General features: G+C 50.1%; 1 protein-coding gene across 1 annotated transcript in view; it reads left to right on the top strand.

The window, feature by feature from the left end:
• Positions 1 to 20,504, top strand: part of YJU2B (YJU2 splicing factor homolog B) — a 146,948-nt gene that overhangs the window by 98,921 nt on the left and 27,523 nt on the right. The gene's annotated exons all lie outside the window — the stretch shown is intronic.

The raw sequence follows: 20,504 nt of genomic DNA on the forward strand, positions 1-20,504 counted from the left end.
CCTTCGACAAAGGTTAAAGAAAGACCCATCTAAAGAGTAGAGAAAAGCCAACATTATCTTGAGAGAACTATGTGAATTGATAAAGTAAGAGACTATTTAAAAATGACATATTAACAAGGGAAAGAAAAATGACAACTGCAAGAAGCAATCGGGAGAAGGGAGTCATTCTCCTAACCTTAGGTTGTTTAGAATAGTGGTAGAGTCAAGCTTAGTTTTGGACAGATGACCTATTCCTTTTGGACATTGACCTACCAATGACAAGCACCTTAGTAATATAGGTAGGGGACACGCTGTAGTCATAGGGAAAGATAGTCCTTATTCTTTATTAAATACTTTTGGTAATGTCCTCAGAGTGAATGTCGCGATCCATGCCCCTGACCCCCTTGGGTATAACAGCCCCCTGGCAGCAGTCGGGCTAAAGCCCTTCACACTGGCCCCAAGGGCCTTAAAACTCCATCAGAAACATACACAGAGTCAGTCCTGCCGCATTTGACACCAGGCTCATTATCAGGAAAAAAAAAAAATACCAGTTTTGGACCTTAATCCAACATGGAGGCCTATTACATAGCTCAGTTCTTTAGAACCAAGCCATGCGGTCTAGTGTTTTGGGTGTGGCTGGGCCTGGAACTACTTGGCCTGGAACGTGCCTGGAACTACTTGGCCTGGAACTACTTTACCTGGGCTATTTAAACCACACCAGAACACGCTTCGCGTTATTCTGCACTCCTGCAGCGTAACGCTCACCGTGTCCAGCTCCTGCTTTTCTGCTTCTCGGGCGGCCCGATCCTGAAGCCCTAGAACCGGATTCCATTAATAACCTGGAAGAACAAGAACAGCATTAGCGAGCAAGAACACTTACCTGTGAAGCAACCGGTTTTGAATCCATCCTGCGCTCCGCTTATCTCGCCCATCTCCGGAGTTCTCCGCATCCTGCAAAGGTAAAGACACAAGGACAGCATTAATAACCATTCGTACCTGGGCAAGCAGCGAGTCCTGGCGGCACCCTGCGCTTCTCCATCCTGCGCTTCGCTTCCCTCGCCCATCTCCGGGTTTCACCGCAACTTGTAAGGGAAAGGAACAAGGACAGCATTAACAAAGCACTTACCTGGGCAAGCAGCGCTTCGATCGCTCATCACTCCGGAACATCACCGCAACCTGTACAAAGAAGAGAAGAGAACACAGGTTAGCAATTAACACCAATAAACGGCGCAGCGCTCCGCGCCTCAATAACTCACCGTGGTCTTCGCCATCAGCGCAGCTACTCCGAGATCGCATCCATCCCTGTGAAAACGAGAGACATTGTTAGGGACCAGCGTAGTGGAGCAAGACGCCAAGGAGACAGAGAAACCGGAGGGAAAGAAAGACCGAAAAGACATTATAACTCACCTGGAAAAACAGCAAGCAAAGTCGGAGTTGCAACCGGTCTGGACCCGACATAAGGGCACACGAACCAGTGAAGCAACTAGGTCCACTCACGCCTGCACCAGCCACGTGCCCCTGCATAAAGATGCAGGACGGAAATCTCAACGCACATAAACCTAACGTGAGCAATAACCCCAAGGGAGGGGTTTTGGACCAGAGGGAGGTGGGAGTCCACCCATCGCAGAACCAGTATCTTAACCCTCCATTCTCCTGTCATAGGCGCTACCCAATGTCTGGCACACAACCAAGCAGAGAGGGGTCCGGGATAGCGCTTAGACCTCCATCCAGTACCGTGTGACGCCCCCGTGGATACCAGGTGAGCGTAACAGAACGCGAAGCCTCAATTAAAACATCCACCTTGGCGCCATGGAAACATCAGAGACTGACCAACTAGCCCAGTTACTGGGAGAATTACGGATCGAGGTGCACTCCGCCCGGCAAGAAACCCACGCCCTTAGGAGGGAGTTGATTGTCACCAAGGACCGCGCCGATGAATTAGCCAGACAATTGCTCCAAACACAGGCTGGGCAGGCTCCGTTGCCAGGAAGTATTCCGTTGGGTCCAACCACATCCGTCAATTCAGTGCAGGTGGTCCTTTCTGGGGCAGTTCCTTTGGCCCGACCGGAACGTTTTACGGGGGACCCAAGAAAATATGCAGTATTCATGAACCAGTGCCGCCTCCATTTTCTTTGTAGACCCGGAGCCTTTGCCAACGATCAGTCGCGGGTTGCCTTTGTTCTGTCATATCTGAGTGGCAGTGCCACGGATTGGTCCATACCGTTAGTAAGTCAGGATGATCCACTCCTGCGGGATTTCAGCAGGTTTCAACAGGAGATGGAGAAGCTGTTTTCCCAACATACCCAGGGCCAAGCTCTGGATAACAAACTTCTGTCCCTCCGCTAAGGCAGCCAAGATTTGTTAACATATATTGGCGCTTTTAACAAACTTGTCGTTGAAACTGGGTGGCCTGAGGAGAAACGAACAACATTATTCCATCGAGGATTACGGGGGGGAGGGGAATTGAAAGACGTCCTGGCTCAGGTGGTAAACCCGCCAAAAGACTGTGCAGAGTTCATCAACCTAGTGGTGCAGCTAGACCACAGGCTGCAAGATCAAAGGACAGATCGAGCCAGAACGGAGAATCGGACTGTGTATGTACTCTCAAAGGTGAACATTCCGCATTCCTCAGAAAACACTTTGGAACCCATGCAAATTGGAGGGGGTACGGAGTCCACTAACCAAGGCTGAAAGGGATAAAAGGAGACAACAGCAATTATGCCTGTACTGCGGGAAATCGGGTCACTTACTCAGAGAATTTCCCGTAAAACCCCCTAGAAGAACAGTTGGAGCTACAGAGAAAGGAGGAGAACAAGAGTCGGTAAAGAAGCATAGAAGTCCGGTTGTCGAACGAAGGAAAAGAGCCACAGACCTCACACCTTGCTCTGCCTGTGATATTAATCAGTCACCAGCAACCGTCTCGGATGCATGCTGCGGAGGCATCAATAGACATCAGAGCTGTTGGTAACTACATAGACCAAAGCCTGGCAACAAGGATGGGGCTCCCCCTCTGTCAGAAAACGACAACTGAGAAGGTCACCACTGTCGACAGCACAGAGATAGCTTCTGGTCCTGTAACTCAGCGCACAGCAGAAGTGACCCTTCTGTGCCAAGACGGACATCGGGAAGCCATTGTCTTCGACCTTATCAAGGCCCCTCAGTTCTGGGTGATTCTAGGGATGTCGTGGTTGGTGGCTTACAATCCTAAAATCGACTGGCGAGCAAAAAAATTAGCATTCTCCAATGAGTGTGCTCATGCTTGCTACCAAGTGGAAATGCCATCGTCTGACCCAGAGACACCTTTCCAAGATAAACAGGCGTTGGTACTAGGTGCAACAAGTACACTACCAAGCGAATACCAAGATTTCCAAGACGTTTTCCAAAAAGAACAGGCTAATACCTTACCCCCTCACAGGCCATATGACTGTCAGATCGACCTCGTACCTGGTGCACAAATCCTGTGTAGTCGAATTTATGCACTCACCGAACCTGAAAATCTCCACTTGAAATCATATCTGGATCAATACCTGGCAAACGGTTTTATCCGCCCGTCCAAATCCCTGGCAGCCTCGCCCCTATTCTCCGTACCCAAGAAGGAGGGGGACTTGAGAATGTGCATCGACTACCGCGCACTAAACCAGGTAAGTGTCACGACCCTCACCCCGAAGCCCCCCTGGCCTACCCATGGGCCAGGTGGAACCTTGACCCCAAGTCCCCACTAAATCCCAACCTAGGCCTTCTTGGGGCCAGGCTCATACTTAATGAGTTTGTGCTAGGGGACTACTTTTTGTTACTGTCATTCAATGTGGAAGCATCCACAGAATCGGGCTTCTTGGAACCTGGCTTGCAGAAGGATGGTTTGGGTGTGGCACCTTGGAACTCTTTTTTACATGGACTTCTTTCTTGAAGCTATTTAAACCACGCCTGACTGGACTGACACGCTTCACGTTAGTTTGCAATTCTGCAACGTGACGCTCACTGCGTTCAGCTTCAACCATGAACCTCGGATGAACTGCATCTGCATAAAAGAAAGAAGACATCATTAGAAAAGGTTGCAGCTTACCTGAATTCTATCATTAGCGGTCCTCAGCTCTTCCGACTGGCATCCTGGAACCAGCGCTCCTTCGGATCGACAGACCTGCAGAAAGGGAAAGACAAGGCATTAGACATTTTGCACAATTAACAAACTCTGCCAAAAGGCTTACCTTGCCACTCGCACTTCATTCAGCAATATCTCTGGAATTCTACACTCCGGCGGAGCACCGCGACCTGTGAAGACAAAAGATAACAGGTTAGCAAAGGCAAGGCACCTTAGCGCTGCGATAAGCGCCTACTCGCCACGTCCAGGCGCTCCAAAAACGCTAATCCTTACCAGCGAACGCCGAATCCAATCTTCGCCACGAATTGGACTTCCACGTACCTAAGGAAGAGAAAAAAGACATTAATTCCAGAAAGGCATGCTAGGACAGCCAAACACCATAGCAATAAGACCTACCTTAAAGACTCACGTCGGGCCGGCATCAGTGAAGTAACTCGACCGCCATAGCCCGCAAAGCACCACGCGCCCCTGCCGAGACAGCAGGACGGAGAACCCGCCAACATCAAGAACAAGGTGAGGGGAAGCCCAGAGGGACCGCAGACATACCGGGTGGTGGGGGGCTGTTAATCCCAGTTACCCGGTCCTAAACATTGTTTACCTGTATTTGTGGCAGGATTCTTCCGCTGGTCACTACTGGGCATCGCAGGGAGGGATACCTGGACACCGATTGCTGGGTGGCGCCCCCGTGGAACCAGGTGAGCGTAACAGTAAATTAAAAACCGTTATCCTCTACCCCTTATCCCAGAACTGCTGGACCAACTCACGGATGCCTAAATTTACACCAAATTGGACCTCAGGGGGGGCATACCATCTTGTGTGTGTAAAGAAAGGAGAAGGATGGAAGAGCGCCTTTCGTACTAAGTGTGGGCTGTACGAATATCAGGTGATGCCCTTTGGGCTTTGCACCACTCCCGCCGCGTTCCAGTACTTCATGAACAATGTACTACGGGAATTGATCGACGTATGTGCCCTAGTTTACATCGACATCTTGGTGTACTCTTCTTCTAAACAGCACTGTCGGGCGCCTTCGCTCCGTCCTTGCAAAACTCTGACAGCACCAGCTATACACCAAACTTGAAAAATGCTCCTTCCATGTCACCGAAGTAGAGTTCCTTGGTTTTGTCCTCACTCCCAGAGGCGTCCGGATGGATATGCACAAAGTAAATGCCATCCTTAGCTGGCCATCACCGTCTTCAGTCAAAGGTGTCCAAAGTATGCTTGGCTTTGTAAACTTTTATCGCCGATTCATCCCGGGTTTCTCCCAGATTGTGCACCCGATCACTTCTTTATTACGAAAGAACAACAAACTGTTCCGATGGACAGAAGAGTTGGAAAAGGCCTTTCAGGAACTCAAGAAAACATTTACCTCAGCCCCGGTGCTACGACACCCCACCCAGATCTCCCATATGTAGTGGAAACAGATGTCTCCAGCATGGCAGTGGGGGCTGTTCTTTCCCAAAGGGATCCTGAAACAGGCCAGTTACATCCCGTGGCCTTTTGGTCACAATAATTTACTACACCTGAACTTAACTATGCAATAACAGACCAGGAACTCCTAGCGTTCAAGGCAGCCTTTAAGGCTTGGCGGCATTACCTCCTAGGCGCCAGACATACCATCACAGTAATCACCGACCATCGCAACCTACAATACCTCAAGATGGCAAAGGCTCAATCATCCCGTCAACTCCAATGGGCTTTATTCTTCGCAGAATATGATTACTTAATCACCCAACGACCTGGAGTCCAGAACGGAAAAGCCAACGCCGTATCTCGCATAGGTATTGATGAGAACGCACATTCAACCCCAGACCCGGTGGCCATTATTCCAGGTGACAAACTACTAGGACTTACAACGTTATCTCTGGACAAACTCCAAAAGGAAATTCGGCTCCAAATGAACACAGAGGCTCTACAAGACTGCACCACCGAAGGTGAACATTACACAACAAAGAATCAACTCCCGTATTTCAGAGGGCGTTTTATATCTACCGAATAAGGCACTACAAGAACAAGTCACTTCGGGTTATCACAACCCTCTGATAGGACATCCAGGAATTGCCAAGACCCTAGCCAAGGTTAAAAGAAATGTTTGGTGGCCGACGAGGCGTAAGGACATTACGCAGTGCGGCATTTGTGCACAGAATAAATCCCAGAAACAAAGACCTGCGGGCCTTCTTCAACCCCTGGAAATTCCACCTGCACCATGGCACACACTCACCCTCGATTTCATCACAGATCTGCCTCCCTGTCAAGGGTTCAACACTATCCTAGTGGTTGTTGACCTATCTCTAAAATTGGCCATTTCATTCCGCTTAAGGGCCTACCAAATGCATCCAGTCTGGCAAAGGTGTTTTTAGAGCAAATCGTACAATTGCATAGTTTCCCCTCTGTCCTGATTTCTGACCGAGGGAGTCAGGAGGAAGAGTTGTGCAATTGCCCAAATCGATATTCATCTGTCCACTAGTCACCATCCCCAAACTGATGGCCAAACAGAGCGGACAAATCAGACACTAGAGCAATACCTACGGTGCATGTTACATCAAGTGGAAGAAAGCTGGAAGGATGTGCTGTGGATAGCCGAATATGCCTACAACAACTCGCTACACACCAGTACTGGACAGAGTCCATTCTATACCATATATGGAAGGCATCCACGTACTTCCCAATTAGATATCCCCATGGACTTGGAAATGCCTGCGGTGAAGACTTTACATATGACATCACTCAAGCCTTCAAAAAAGCAGCAGAACACTTGATCCAAGCCAAAGAAAGACAGAAAAGATTCTCTTATCAACACAGAAGAAAAGCCCCAGACTACCAAGTCGGAGATGAAGTCTGGTTGGCGTTTCGGGACGTGCCCATAAGAGGAACTCGAACATTTTGTCCCAGATATCTAGGGCCCTATACCAACAAGGCTATTATAAATCCTGTGGCAGTAAAACTAGCTTTACCACCAAATATGCAGATCCATCCCGTATTCCACGTCTCACTCTTAAAACCTGTTCAGCCTGGAACTCTGATCAAAACACCACCAAACCTGGTACTGGTTAACGGAGAACCCAAATTTGAAGTCGAGGACATCCTAGATTCTAAGCTCACCAGGTCCAAGTTATATTACTTAGTGGACTGGAAGGGATACGTCCCTCAGGACAGGACATGGTAGCCTAGCGAGCAGGTCCATGCACCACGCCTGGTAAGACGATTTCATCTGAACCATCCGACCAAACCAGGGCCAGACGGAGGAAATACCTTGAGAGGGGCCTTGGGGGGAGGGGGGGAGGGGGGGGAGTGCTGTCACGATCCATGCCCCTGCCCCCTTGGGTATAACAGCCCCCTGGTAGCAGTGGGGCTAAAGCCCTTCACACTGGCTCCAAGGGCCTTAAAACTCCCATCAGAAACATACATGGAGTCAGTCCTGACTTTGGCGCCAGGCTCATTATCAGGAATAAAGCAATACCAGTTTTGGACCTTAATCCAACATGGAGGCCTATTACACATCTTAATTCTTTAGAACCAAGCCATGCAGTCTAGTGTTTTGGGTGTGGCTGGGCCTGGAACTACTTTACCTGGGCTATTTAAACCACACCCAAACAGCAGAACATGCTTCGTGTTATTCTGCACTCCTGCAGCGTAATGCTCACCGTGTCCAGCTCCTGCTCATCTGCTTCTCGGGCGGCCCGATCCTGAAGCCCTAGAACCGGATTCCATTAATAACCTGGAAGAACAAGAACAGCATTAGCGAGCAAGAACACTTACATGTGAAGAAACCGGTTTTGAATCCATTCTGCGCTCCGCTTATCTCGCCCATCTCCGGAGTTCGCCGCATCCTGCAAAGGTAAAGACACAAGGACAGCATTAATAACCATTCGTACCCAGGCAAGCAGCGAGTCCTGGCAGCACCCTGCGCTTCTCTATCCTGCGCCTCACTTACCTCGCCCATCTCCGGGTTTCACCACAACCTGAAAAGGAAAGGAACAAGGACATCATTAACAAAGCATTTACCTGGGCAAGCAGCGCTTCGATCGCTCATCACCCCGGAACATCACTGCAACCTGTACAAAGAAGAGAAGAGAACACAGGTTAGCAATTAACACCAAAAACGGTGCAGCGCTCCGCGCATCAATAACTCACTGTGGTCTTCGCCATCGGCGCAGCTACTCCGAGATTGGATCCATCCCTGTGAAAACAAAAGAGACATTATTAGGGACCAGCGTAGTGGGCCAAGAGACACCAAGAGACACCATAACTCACCTGGAAAAACAGCAAGCAAAGTCCGAGTCACAGATGGTCTGGACCCGACATAAGGGCACACAGACCAGTGAAGCAACTAGGTCCACTCACGCCCGCACCAACCATGCGCCCCTGCATAAAGACGCAGGACGGAGAGCTCAACGCACATAAACCTTAGGTGAGCAATAACCCCAAGGGAGGGGATTTGGACCAGAGTGAGGTGGGAGTCCACCCATCGCAGAACCAGTATCTTAACCCTCCATTCTCCTGTTATAGGCGCTACCCAACGTCTGGCACACAACCAAGCAGAGAGGGGTCTGGGATAGTGCTTAGACCTCCATCCAGTACTGTGTGGCGCCCCCGTGGATACCAGGTGAGCGTAACAGTGACCGCATCCTTCTTCTGATCTACCACAGGGCATACCTTCCTGTGCCTGAGTCGAAAGATCCAGGGGGTTCAGACACTGAAGGTGGTATGCACGGAGTGCAACCTAAATCATAGTTGTTCCTTCTTGTGCTTTGATCGCCTAAAGGAGCTTGAGCAGCAGCTTCTGCAGTGATCACACCACGTTGAATAAGTTGAGTTTGCTGCTTTGGTTCAGTACCTGGGTGTGCTGGTGTACTTGGATCCGCAGTCTCTGCTTCCGGCGCTGCTTGTGTAAGGCTTGCAGCACTGGGAGGGTGTGGCACTGGCTGGTTGGGGGTTAGGCCACGGGTGGAGGCCTCTGTGGTCGTGGTGGTGCATGACCTGGTCATGGAAGATCAGACGAAGTGGAGGCGGTGTCCTCGGCAGTGGGCAGCATGAATCCGGGATGGCAGCCTCGAGCTCTTCACTGCGGTGTGTGTTGTCAGCAGTACTGTGGTCTGTGCCACGTAGGCTGGAGTGTAGACTGTTACGTCAGTATTTCTAAAGTCCAACTAAGGGCTTCATAAAACCATACTACTTAGACAATACAGAATCTCCAACTCTTAGTATAAGTCTGTACCACCTGAGATGGGGGTAGCATGGACAGAGCAGCCAGGCTTATTTTAGGAGGGAGAGAGGGCTATAGGTCAGTACAAAGAAATTGTAGCATACATATGGTTTCATATGGTTTCAAAGAAACGCTGATGTATTGCAAAAATAATGGTTTATTTTAAATGCAGTAGGCCAAGATAAATCGTGGGGCAGTAAGTATTATTCACATATATAAAAAAACACGATACTTATGGTATAGAAACCAAGGTATAACCTTATTTAGAGGAGCATTAAGCAAGTCAAGGTGAGTCATCCCTAACGTTATACATTCAGGATAGAACTTTCTATTCTTGGGAATAAGACCAGGTTAGTTACTTTTAGATTACAATAAGTAATACAAGGGTAGTAGACTCTATTGCTCAGATCATACAGTGTTATTCAATTACAGAATCATTTAATAAACCAACACCTTGCAACATATATTACTTTGTAGAACACAGGTCGGAGATGGTAAAATAACTATTGTACTTTCCTAGAGGGGCATTCAGTTACTCATGGATAAGTAAGAGCCTAATAACTATTTCAGAATGCACTAAAGCAATTCAGGGAAAGCAAAATCCAATTACAGTTTGAGAAAGACACGTATTTCAAAGTAAGTAATCGGTACATTACTATCTGCTACCCAATAGCTAGTTATACCCAGTATACTTCTCAGAAGTGTATAATATGTTTTTTAAGGTAAGTAAGAACTTTGACTATTTTCAAAATGCTCTAAAGCAGTTCGGGGAAAGCATAACCCAATTATACACTTTAGAAAAGACACAATGGGCTGATTCATAGAATCCTGCGCTGAAAAGGTACCAGCGCTGCGTGCCGGGAAGGAGCATGCGCCAGGCGTGGCGCAGAGAAATGATTGTGCGGCATGCATATTAATGGATTTCCAGAGGCATCAGTAACTGTGGTTCAAGGAACATCAAGCTGCGCCAGTAACGCCCCCAACACGCCCCCATGCACAGTAAAAAGCAAGTGAAATGCCGAACACGGCGCAAGCCCCCACACCATCCCTGGGACAGTTTACAGCCCCCCTAGCAAAATCGCATTTGAACTCTGAGCGATCCCTGGCCTCACCCCAACTAAATTGCGTAAAAACTGTGTGTGATCCCCGGCCGCTCCCCCGCCAACTTGTGCGACTGCACCTCGCAATCCTCGGCAAGCACACCCCTCCTGACAGGACACCCCCAGACCAGCCCCAATCACCTGTGATGCCAGCCTGCATGCAGCCCCCTCCACATGTGACACCCCAGCCCCCATCACCCGTGACGCCACACTGCAGGCAGCCCCCTCCACATGGGACGCCCCAGCCCCTGTGATGCCAGCCTGCATGCAGCCCCCTCCACATGTGACACCCAGCCCCCATCACCCGTGACGCCACCCTGCAGGCAGCCCCCTCCACATGCGACACCCCAGCCCCCATCACCCGTGACCCTACCCTGCAGTCAGCCCCCTCCAGACAGAACATCACCTGCATGCTGGACGCTGACATAGTGACACATAATCACTCCATCGATGGTGTGTCGTGCACCTTGACTGCCGTGTTGTGACACCACCCTGAATATCCACCGGAAATGTTATCCTGCAAACCTTAATAATGTATACACTTGGCCCTCATCCATGAGTGTGGCAGCTGCTCAACACAATTGCTGACTGCAACCATCTCCCAACATACACATGAAACAAGTCAATGTTAAAGTGAGGCCCTGCTGGCCATGTGACAAATCGTCATACAATGACAGAATAAAAAGCAGCCTCAATGTGTGCCACATGAGAATCCCCTGATGCTACAGGCCATCAGGGGCCTGACTCAGTACGAGTCCACCTCTGATGAAACCAATAGCTCTGGTGGTGAACCGGATGACCATTCCTCTATGCTGTTGTCGGTGAGTGCATCAAGTGTTTGGGCTGTTGTAGCCCGTGCGCCTGCAGGGGGGTCACATCCCCTCACATGGCCAGTCAGTGTTGTCACGTCCGTCTGTGGTGGTTACGGCTGCAGGGTCACGCTCCACAATATTGGTTCCTGGTCTTGGGACAGCAGAGCAAGGGAGGGATGCATGCCTGCAGCCACAGACAGCGGCATCACATCAAGGTCCATGCTCCCTTGGGTCAGGCAGGCGTGGGGCCCGCACACGCGGTGGCCGTGTTGCGGCTGGCGATAGCATTGAGCTCCACATGCCACTCACACAGGCTGCACATGGAGGCCAGCAACGGGAGCCGACGGGCCGAACTGAGGTCTTTGCAGGCATCCCTGCTTGCAGAGGGTTGGGCCCACAGGGAAGCCGTGAGGCAAGAGTTTCTGTCCCTCAGAGCTACACTGGAAGTGCTAGAGGCAGCCCACAGTACACAGTATGAACAGCAGATGCAACTGTTGACTCGTACCATTTCGGAGGAACTCCGTGCATCCCGTGAGGTGTTGCATGCAGACCTTCGAGGCTTCATGTCGCAGATGCATTCATCTCAGTCCTGCCTGGCCGCTGCCATGGAGGACCAGGCCAGGGCTATATGTGGTGAACCTCACTTACCACTACCACCTTCAGATGCTACACAGGAAGGTGTCGAGAGCAGCAACAGCCCTCCCACTCCATGATAGCCATGCGGCCCATTAACCCATGGAGGGTTTTTTTTTTTCTCTACATCCACACATTTGGGTGTTGACGTGCACCCTGCCCCACCACCCTCTTGGGTGTGTCCACCCACCCCCGGTCCAAAATGATATTTTTTATTTAGTTGCTTTTCCCCTTGAGAACCTTGCTTACTTTACTGCCTATTTTCCCCTAGTTATTTTAGTTGCCGTTCTTGTCCTCACTTGTGCATCTGTTTTTCCTTTTGTTCAAGTTAGGCTACTGGGGTTCACAGCAGGCAATCTGCACCTTCCCTTCCCTTCCTTGTGGTCTATTGTGAATGTATGTAACAGTGTGTTGCGTTCTGTTCCCTCCAAGGGCATCCGCTGTCGGTTCCAGCTCGACCCATACCGTTTTGTCTCATGTTAGTACACTCCTTGTTTGTGCCTTAGGGTCCAGACACAGAAGCCACTCCTGCTTCCCCTTTCCATGGTCTTGCAAGGAGTGGTGCCTGTAAAAGTAACTTACACAGAGGCATTGGGCTTCCCTTATATCTGTGGGCAGTCTCGAGTCGAACCTGTGTATACACCCCTTGTGGGATTCATCATTGTTTGTTCAGTGCATGGTTCCCATCCCTTTTTGGTCCTTTGTTCCTGTTCCATCGTTATGATTTACCTTGCATATCGCCATTCTTGTTTTGACTTCCTTGTGTATGTGCATACCTGCCCCCTTACATTAGCAGAGACACACAAAACCTACATGGGGGCCCAGTGCAACTTCCGACAGATTGAGGCACTTGTGTAATTATGAGTCACTGTCAGACAGATTCACTGTTAGGTCCAGTGTTTATGGTATGTTGTACTGGAAATTACTGTTCCTGTCAACATTATGGCTATGTATGAGCACGTGTTATTTCTCAACTTGTTCCATACATCGTTGAGCGTTTTGTGACAGTAGTGTGATGTATTGGCCATTTATGTATCTTGTTTGACATTGCATGGCACGGTGTGGTGAAGATTTTACATGACGTGTGGGAGGGTTTATGTGACACACCGGCAATTAGATGTGTACTTTGGCATGGTGTTGGTGGCATACTCCCTCTTCTATGTGTTCCTTTTGTACACACCAGATTGAATTAGTTTAAGTTCTAAGGGATGCACACAGTGTAGCACTTCCAAGGACACATTGTCAGGGTGGTTTGGTGGGCACAGATGATTCTCCCTTTGTCATCATTGAATGGCACCTGGTATGTGCCAGGGCTGTGTGCACTCCACAGGGGTTGGATTTTAGATGAAAAATGTAGCTACAAGCTGGGTATGGGCAGCCTCGCCACGTGCCCTTTCCTCTACCATGCACAGGTGACGTGCATGTGGTTGGGGATGTGGGGGCACCACCATGTCCACCAGTACGCCACGCTGTGTTGCAACATTGTGCAGGACACATGTTACCACAATGATCCTGCACACTACTAGTGGGGCATATAGCAGCTCACCACCAGAGTGGTCAAGGGAGCGGAACCGTGACTTCAGCACTCCAAATATGCTCTCCACTATAGCCTGAGTTGCAATATGGGCTGCGTTGCATTATATGTGGGGTGGTGTGGCAGGGTTCCGTATTGGCGTCATCATGTAGGTTCTCAGAGGGTAGGCACTGTCCCCTGCAGAGGCAAATATTTTTTACATTGGTGTGTATTTGTGTTCGTGTGTGTGACATGCCTGCATGTGCACTGGCATTTATACTCCACAATGAGCCATGTGTTGCCATGCCTCCCAGCTTCCAGTGAAGGGGTGACATTCTGAATATGAAACTATCATGGGTGGACCCTGATAGTTTGCATATACAGAAGTAATGATACCCTTGGCATCACATACAACCTGCATGTTGATGGAATGCCAGTGCTTGCGATTGCGATAGATGTGCTCTGTGGACGTAGAGCCACATGGGTGCAATCGATGGCACCAAGCACTTTAGGGAAGTGCCCCAACCCATAAAAGTCCTGGACCACGGCCTGCCTTTCTGCAGGTGTTCTGGGCATGTATATGTGCCTGCGGACTGAGGGGTGTGCAGTCATTATTGCCAACACCTGGTGTAGGCAGCGTGACTGCGTGGGCTGTGAAATGCCCCCAACTATGGCAGTTGTCTGCTGAAATGACCCAGTGGCCAAATAATGCAGTACATTGAGCACCTTTTCCAAGGGGCTCAGTGCTTAGGAGCACAGGGTGGGTGATGTAAGGTCATCTTCCCACTCCGTGACCAGGTCTAATATGATATGAGGTGGAAACCTATACCTGGCATAGACCTGGTCATCGGGCATCCCAAAAAGGCTGGTCCTGGGTAGAAAAATCCAGGCCCTGGGCACCCTCCTCCTACTGTGGTGTCCTACGATCACTGCTGCGATAAATGGAACATTCATCGTAGCTGTATACGCGTGTTTGTTGTTCGCGCAGCCTTTTTATGTATTTGTTTTAGTGCGTGGTGAAGCTTACGCCAGCTTTCGCGTGACAGACGTGTTTCCGTATTTGTGCATCTTTTTCCACGCGCCAGAGAGCCCTGTTCAATTCTATGAATACAGGTTGTTAGCGTGCATATGGGCGTAGCAAGGATTTTACTGTGGCACTTCACTCGTTACGCCCACATTTTCACTTGTTGTTCCCCATTCCACGTCTTCCACTCCCTTTTTAGGTGACTGCGCAACACAGTACGCAGTGTTGGGAGACTTGCGCAAGTTGTTCATAGTGTCGCAGTGACGTGCTGGACCCGCACGGATTCCTCGCAAGTCTCTGATAAGCCCCACGCATTGTGTTGCATAAACCGAAAAACGGGCGCTTGCGCGTGTTTTCTCGGCCAAGTGCCCATTTTTCAGCGCTATTAATTCCATGAATCGGGCCCATAGTATTTCAAGGTAAGTAAGGAACCTATTCTACTTTTCAGGATGACATTCATCCATTCACAGGTAAGTGAGCACTCTTATACCTTTTAAGAAGAGCTACAGGCAACTCAAAGACAAGTATTAACTTCCAAGACGGTTTTAGAAATGCCTTAAAGCAGACCAGGGGAAGCAAAACCCAATAATACACTTTAAGAATGACAATCTGTTATTCAAAGTAGGTAAACCCTATTGGTAAGCTTTTACACTCGTTCACTTTAGAAATGATAAAACGGTACCAACACTATTACTGTTAAGAAGTGGGGGAGGTCGGGGGATGACACCATTCAAAGTAAGTCAAAACTTCCATACTTTTTAATGAGCAACCAGCAACTTAAAGTTAAGTATGAACTTCAGGACACTTTGTAATTTATGCTATTACAGAGATACAGTTACCACACTAACTTCTTTAACAAGTAAGTACCTTTCACACTTTTTTTTTTTAACTTCTTTTTATTGGTTTACAACATAAAAGGAATGGGAGCGAACAGACAAAACAGAACCGAACAGAACCGAAACAAAAGTCACCCTCCCATTTTCCTTTCCCCCATCCTCCCCCCCTCCCTCTCCCCAAAGGCTGCCGCAGTGTGTTCGTGGTCCGTTGCCGCCTCGGGGCCGGCGCCGGCCGTTGTCAAGTTCGTAGCGGAGGGGCCGGTCTCCTGGTGGCCTCCCTCCCTTCTCTGGGAGTTTCCTTCCGTCTTGTCCTTGTATGTGTTTGCTGGTCTTTCCCAATTGGATTTGCACCATTCAGAGTCCGCGCTGGTCTCGACCTCGCCCCTTTTTTCCCGTTGGATCTCTCTCTCTGAATTGTGTAGTGTCTCCTGACGTGGGCGGTTCGATTTCTTCGTTTCCTGAGTCGTCTGGATCGCTGTTGTCAGTCGTATCTTCCTCGCCCCCTCTGCCAAACAGGTTTTGCACCAGGGAGTTCCATGCTTGTAGTTTGGCTCCGCTGTCGCTCTCTCCCCTTTGTGTAGCTCTCGCCCAGACTGCTGTCTCTGCTATTGCCCATTTCTGTAGGTCAGCCCACCATCCTTCCTTCGAGGGGCCTTCGCTCTTGTTCCATGCCATTGCTATGCGGCGTTTCGCTAGTATTGTCATTAGGTCCTTCATTTTTGCTATGTGTATCATCTGCCGGTGCCCCCTTGGGAACAGGCCCAGTAGGTATGTTGCTGGTGTTCTTGCTGGCATCTGTATGTCTGCTGTTAACGCCTTTTCTCTCACCGTGTTCCAGAAGTCTGCTATTTGCGGGCACGACCAGAACATGTGCACCATGTCGGCCTGTTCGTCTCCGCACCGCGGGCAGCTCCGGATTTGCCCTTCTCCCATCTTCGTCATTCTCTTGGGAGTTAGATATGCTCTGTGTACTATGTATATCTGCAGTTGTCTAAACCTGGCGTTTCTGGACACCTTTTTTGTGTACATGAGGACTTTGTTCCATTCCTCGTCTTCGAAAGGTTGTTGTAGTTCCTCTTCCCACCTCATCCGTGCTGTTAGTGCCTTTCTGTTGGTATGTCCCAGTATTCGCTCATAGAGTCTGGACACCGTGTGTCCTCCTTCAGATATGTCGTACCATGCCTCTAGTTCTCCTTCATCGTCCTCGGGCTCTGGCATAGTGCTCCACCTCTTCTTTATTGTTTGAACTAGGCTGTTGTGCAGGATGAATTGGCCCCTGTGTACATCTTGTTCTTCCATCAGGGTCTGGAATTCTACCCACTGTCCGTCACGCCACAGGTCCCCAATTTGGGCCACACCTTTGTCTTCCCATTGTGCTCTGTACGTGGTCAGGCTGGCCACTCGGGTGTCCACCAGCCCCGCCAGCGGGATGTGTCTTGAGCAGGGGTCTCGTATGCCTTGTGTCTTCCAGGCTCTTTTCCATAGTGTTCGGCCTAGTTGGGCTATTTTGGGTAGGTCTTTGGCTTGGGCAGCATTGATCCATAGTAATTCTCTCAGGTGGTACCTCCGGAGTGTTGGCCCTATGATTATCGTGTCTATTGAGGTCTCCTCACCCAGCCATCTCACTACAAATTGGAGTTGTGCTGCCAAGTAGTAATATTCAAAATCTGGGAGTTTGATGCCCCCCCACTCATAGCTTCTCTGTAGTGTGCTCAGTGCCACCCTGTTTCGTCCCCCTCCCCATATGAAGGTTCTCGCCATTGTGTGTAGGTTCTTGAAAAAGTGCCTCGGTATGTTGTATGGGATGTTCGTAAAGTAATATAAGAGTCGGGGTAGGACTGTCATTTTTAGTAGTGCCGCCCGGCCTATCATGCCCAACGGTAGGGTCTGCCAGAATTTCATAGCCTTTTCTATTTTGTCTAAGGCTACTTGTGTGTTACCTGCGTGTGTTTCCATGGTGTCGTGATGGATGTTCACTCCTAGGTATTTGAAGGTGTTCGGGGCCCATGTGATGCCCAGGGGCGGTAATTGATCTAACGGTACTGCGCGTAGGCCTGCCAGGGGGAAGAGCAAGGATTTTTCTCTATTAACCACTATTCCCGACAACCTTCCGAACGCGCGTAGCGCCTCTAGTAGGTCCTGCAGGTGGGTACGTGGGTTCTGTATGTAAAGGAGTATATCGTCTGCGTATATGGATATCTGGTGTGTCTCCCCGTCTATCTCTATGCCTGTGTCCTTGTAATCCGTTCTTAGGAATACTGCGAACGGTTCCAGGGCCAGGATATATAACATTGGGGACAGGGGGCATCCCTGTTTTGTGCCTCGCTCTATGCCCCATTCCCCAGAGACTTGTCTACCCGTCTTGACTCTCGCCCTCGGGTCTTTGTATAGTAGTTCTATCCATCTTATGAACCCTTGGCCAATTCCGTAGTGGGTGAGCGTTCCCAGGAGCCAGTCCCATCCCACCGAATCGAATGCTTTGATTGCATCCAGTGAGGCTACTGCACACTCCCCTCCCTCCTGGTTAGTCCTTTCTATAACGTAGTGGAGTCTGCGCAGGTTCCAGGACGTGTTTCGTTCTGGCACGTACCCTGTCTGGTCTGTGTGGATCAAGGTGGGTAGCACTCTTTTCAGGCGGTTGGCTAGTGCCGCCGTCAGGATCTTGGAGTCCTGGTTTATTAGGGAAATCGGTCTGTAGGAACCGCATTCAAGGGGGGGCTTGTCTGGTTTAAGGATCGGGATTATTATGGATTCTGACATGCTATTCGGGAGTCTTCCTTTCTCGTATGCTTCTTCTAGTGTTTCTAGCAGTCTCGGGACTATGTCATTTTTGTATTGTTTGTAAAATTCCCCTGGGAGTCCGTCCGGCCCCGGGGATTTCCCTGTCGGGAGCTGGGCGATTACTTCCGTTAGTTCCTCTGCAGTGAGAGGGGCGTCTAGTATTTGGGCCTGCTCCTCCGTCAATTGTGGGAGTTTGATTTCCGCGAGGGCTTCTCTCAGGTCTCCCTCCTCTGCCTCCTGGACCTTGGAATATAGGTTCTCGTAGAACTGCGAGAACACCTCGTTTATTCCCTCTTGGGATCTTATCACCTCTCCCTTTCTGTTCTGAATTTCATTAATTGGCTCCCGCTTAGTCTCCTGCTTGGTTAACCAGGCCAGGAGTCTGCTAGGCTTGTCTCCCTCGGCGTGTAGTTTCTGTATATATTTTCCATAGTCTAGCCGTCCCAGTCTTTCCCAGATCTCTACGCACTGCTGTCGCAGGGCGGTGAGGTTCTCTTGTTCCGCTCCCTTCTCCCCCGCTTGTCTCTCTGCCTTCTCGATTCTCCTTTCTAACTCATCTAATCGTGCTAGGGTTTCTCGCCTGAGACCTCCCATTTTCCCCATCGCCTCCCCTCTGACTACCACCTTGAAGGCTTCCCAGACCGTTCCTGTGCTTTCTACACTACCCTCATTATGTTCAAAATAGTCTTCTATTACGCTTTGGATGTGCTCCTGGAATCCCGCATCTAGTAATGCCTCTGCTCTCAATCTCCATGTTGGTATTGGGGCTCTCCTGTGTGTGTGTGCCCATGTGGTCGTCTGGGGGGCGTGGTCGGATAGGGTTCGCGCGTGTATGTGTGCCTCAGTGAATTCCCCCAGTGTCTCCTTGCCCGTAAACAGGTAGTCTATTCGCGTGAATGTCTTGTGTGGGGCGCTATAATGTGTGTATCCCCTCTCTTCCCCGTGTACCTTCCTCCAAATGTCTTCGAGCTCGAGCTGGTCCAGTATCTGTTGTAGTGCCCTCGCTGGTGGCGCTGCTCTCTTGTGCTTATTGTCCGACCTGTCCAGCCGGGGGTCTAGTGTGCAATTGTGGTCGCCTGCCCAGATCATCGTTGCGTTCCTGTACGGGGCCAGCCTGGGCGGGAGCGTCCTGAAGAAGGCCGTAGCGTCGTGGTTTGGGGCATAGGTGTTCACGAGGCATATCTCCCGGTTTTCTAGCATCCCATGGACTACCAGGATTCTTCCTTCCGCGTCTTTCTCCTGGTTGATGAGCTGGAATGGGACGCCCGGGGCGACCCAGGTTATGACTCCTCTGGCGTAGTTGGAGTATGTTGCACTATACATCTGGCCTCCCCATTTTTCCTTTATTTTGGCCTGTTTTTCCGCCGTCAGGTGCGTCTCTTGCAATAGTGCAATGTGGGTCTTTGTTTTGTTCAGCCAAGTATAGATCCTTAGCCTCTTGACATATGCGTTCATCCCCCTGACATTCCACGTGACAATTCTTAGGACATCTCGGTCCTTGTGGGGGCTAGCGGTTGCGGCCTGTTCTTTCCCATGGGCTCGCTCAGTGTCTCATTCTCTCGGTGTGTCCCAGCCGGGGGCCCGAGTTTCTTCTTCCGGCTGTTGAGTTTTGAATCATCCGTCCGTTTTCTCCCTCGGGCCATCTCTCTCTCAGTTGGCCGCTTTGTATTGTGGGTGGTCTTGCCTCGTGCTTTCCGCCAGCTTTTTGTTCGTGGGTGCTGTCCCCTGAGTTTGCTTTCCTTGTCGGTTCTTTGTGTGTGACGGCCGTTGGATCCTCTTCCGCTCTCTTTCTTTCTTTGCGGGCTTTGCCTTAACTCCCCAACTGTTGTAACTGTTAACCCAAATAACGTCAACAAACGCCCAGCCTCCCCTCTTCCGCTCGGGCTCCACCGCTTTCCAGGTGCCGCTTTTTCCTCCTCGGCCTTGCCCGTCGCGGCGTAGTGTCTTGAAACTGACACTATAAACATTGTTTTTACTGGGGCTTCTCCGCGGGTCTTGGCGGTTCTCCTTCCCCGAGTCTTATGCTCCCTTTGTAAGTCTTTTTACTGTAGGCTTTTCAGTTTGGAGGCTGTCGGTTGCTCCTTTTCGTTTCCTCCTGGTAGGGCACCTCTACCATCTTGTTCCTGTAGCGTTGAGTGTACTTGTCGTGCCCGGTTCTAGTCTCTATTTTGTCGGGGGTGGTTTCTGTTTCGCTCGTTCCTCTCCGCCGGTTGTGGAATCCCACGTTGGTCCATCCACTCCTGGGCGTCGGTCGTTGTCTCGAAGATCTGTGTTTTCCCATCGTGCAGTATTTTTAGTTTGGCTGGGTACAGCAGCATGAATTTCACCCCTGCCGCTCGAAGGCGCTCTTTGGTCTGCCAGAACTGGGCTCTCTGCTTTTGCACGAGTGCTGTGTAGTCTGGATATATCGTTATCCTGGCTCCGTTCCTTGTGATGTTCCCTCCTTCTCTCGAGAAGGTCAGGATTTTCTCCCTGTCTTTAAAGTTCATGATTTTTGCAATCATTGGTCTTGGTGGTGCTCCTG

This window comes from Ambystoma mexicanum, chromosome 13 (assembly GCF_040938575.1).
Source record: "Ambystoma mexicanum isolate Mex_15411 chromosome 13, UKY_AmexF1_1, whole genome shotgun sequence".
NCBI lineage: Eukaryota > Metazoa > Chordata > Amphibia > Caudata > Ambystomatidae > Ambystoma > Ambystoma mexicanum.